This window comes from Enhydra lutris, unplaced genomic scaffold (assembly GCF_002288905.1).
Source record: "Enhydra lutris kenyoni isolate GAN:26980312 unplaced genomic scaffold, ASM228890v2 scaffoldscaffold8, whole genome shotgun sequence".
Taxonomy (NCBI): domain Eukaryota; kingdom Metazoa; phylum Chordata; class Mammalia; order Carnivora; family Mustelidae; genus Enhydra; species Enhydra lutris.
The window spans coordinates 3,794,425-3,797,053 of record NW_019154092.1 but is presented as its reverse complement, the minus strand read 5'-3'; positions in this window follow the sequence as shown (position 1 = coordinate 3,797,053).

Sequence of the window (2,629 nt, the reverse complement as noted above, 5' to 3'; positions counted from 1 at the left end):
ATAATTGTGCCTCACCAAACCTTTCCCACATCTCCAGCCTGAGGAGTGAGCCTTCTCTTGCTGGAGGCTGAATGACTGCCACCCAGCCCTGCTCAGCAACCTCTCTACCTGCCTTCAGCCCCCTCAGGACTGGCCCTCACCTACCCACCCCAACAAACATCTGCAGCCAACACCCAGGGGTCATCCCACAGGTCCGGTTGCCCACAAGGAAGGTGCTGGCCAAGGTACTGACTGGGAGCCCAGGAAACCTGTCCTATGCCCCACGGGGTGGGCTCTCACTGCACAGACCTGTGGGCAGGTGGGAGGCCCAGGTGCCAGCTCAGAGCAGCCAGAAACATCCGGGCTTGGCAGCTGGAGAGGCTCCTGGTGCCAGAATCCTCCATACGGCAACACTGGCTCCCCGTTCCCTCCTATGTGCACTTGTGCCCCAGAATGACTGTCCCCAACTGCCCTCAGGAGGGGACTTTGAAATTACAGGAAAATGGAATCACAACCTTCAGCAGCAGTGGGCCAGCCTGGGGTCCTGGATCATTATAGCCACCAAGGAGCCTGAGATTCTGGTCCACACTAGCTCAGACCTCAGACCGATGGCCAGGGCCACATGACTCTTCATTTGGTCTAAGGTGGCCTTATGGAGAGAACTTTCCCTGATCTGGGAGCTGCTGCAAGCAAGGACCCCAGAGGAAGGGTGCTAGCACAGGGACAAGTCTCAGCCCCTGGCTGGCTGTGTGAGTTTGGCCTCAGCTTCCCCACTTGTTCAATGGGGGACACACCTCCCGTGTGGCTGTGGCAAGGATTCACTGGTGGCAATCAGTACCCAGCACCCCCTGGAGAGGCGACTGTGGGTATATAGCTGGGGGCTGGAGCAACTGCACAGATACTGGAGTGGTCTGAGCTCCACCTCACCACCTGTTGTGTCTGGGAATTAAAGATACTCCACAATGACCTGGTAAACCAAGGCAGGGATGAGAGCAGCAGGGACAGAGCAGGCGAAGGTGTGGACTGGGCTGCAGTGTACCCTCAGGGATCTGGGCAGGGCAGCCTCTACTGGGGGCCAGCCCAGCATGGGCACTCCCATTGGTCTCCACCCCATGAGGTTGCCTGCAACTCCATGCTCAGATGGGAGCACTGGGCTCAGGGTGTTACCTGCTTTCCCTTGGTGAGGCTGGCAGGCCACCAACCCAGCACTCTGCCGACCTCTCCTAATGCCACCTCTGTGGTCAGGAGGCTTGGTCTGGTGGGGAGGCAGAGTGCACTAGGATTTCTAGTGACCAGGTCTCTCGGATTCATGTCACCAGGTGACACTGGCTAGGACTTCCAGCGGGACCACCAAGTCCTTGGCCACCATGATACATTCACCGGGAAGGGTCCAGAGCCTGCCCTGGACACAGGGTTCTACGGATTGGAACCAACTTTGCCAGCCAGTCTCTTATCCACCTGGCTCAGAGAGGCCCAGGCCAGGCTGATCAGCTCCCAGCACTCCCGGCCTGGTAGCTGGCTGAAAACTCCAGATGCACCCAGGAGCTTATCTGTGAGGCCAGATAGATCCCCTGAGGACAGGGACAGAGGGAAATCTGTGCAGGAGTGTGTGCAGAAGGGGCAGGGTCAGTGGTTTCTCTGGCCCTTGAGAGTGGGCTGGCTTTGTGGAGGGTGAGGGTACAAAGCAGGTGGACTGGACGGGAATCTCCTGGACTTCCCCACTCCAAAGAAGGGAGCAGTTGGTGTGCACCTGTGGGTAAGGTCAGGACTGTGACTGCGTCCTCTCCTTGGGTTGGTGCAGAGAGGGCTACAAAGACGTCTGTTGGGAGCTTCAGAAGTCTGTTGAGCTTAGAGTCTCAGTTTTCTATCTGAAAAATGGAGCAATCCTACTCCAGCAAAAGGTTGTTCTGCCGTTGGGCGGGGAGGCTCCAGGATTTAGTGAAGCGAGGAAGCGAGTGCGCCAGGCAGAGGCGTGCCCCGGTCCCTAAGCCTCCGGACAAAGTCATTACCAGTGGCTGGACTTATCCGGGATCCCCACACGGGCCGCCACGCCCTCGGGCCCACGCCCTCGGGCCAGCGCCCCCAGCCGGCTACCGCTGGCGCCGCCATCCCCGCGGCCGCCTGCAGGGGCCGCCGCCTCTTCAGAAATGCGCCGCCTTTGTCTGGGGCCGCGCGGCGCCGGTGCACCGGGCGGGCTGAACCCCTCCTGCGGCCCGGCCTGCGCGCCTCGGGACCCCGCGCCGCCCACGCTCCCTCCCCGGTCCCCCGCCCCGCACCCCTTAACGCACCCCGCCCGGCCCGCGCCCAGGTGAGCGCCCCGCCCGCCTCGAGGCCCCGCCCCGCCCCGCCCCCGCCCCGCCCCGGCCCGGCCGGCGGGGGGGACCGGGCGGATTCCTCGCGCGTCAAACCACATGATCCCATAAAACATTCATCCGCTCCCGGCCCGCGCCGCGAGCGCCCCGCCAGTCCGCGCCGCCGCCGCCGCCCTCGCCCTCCGCGCCCGCGGCCCCGCCAGCCCAGCCGACCCGGGGAGCGGAGCGCGCCCAGCCTCGTCCCGCGGCCGGGCCGGGGCCGGGCCGGAGCGGCGGCGCCTGGATGCGGACCCGGCCGCGGGGAGACGGGCGCCGGCCCCGAAGCGACTTTCGGTCCC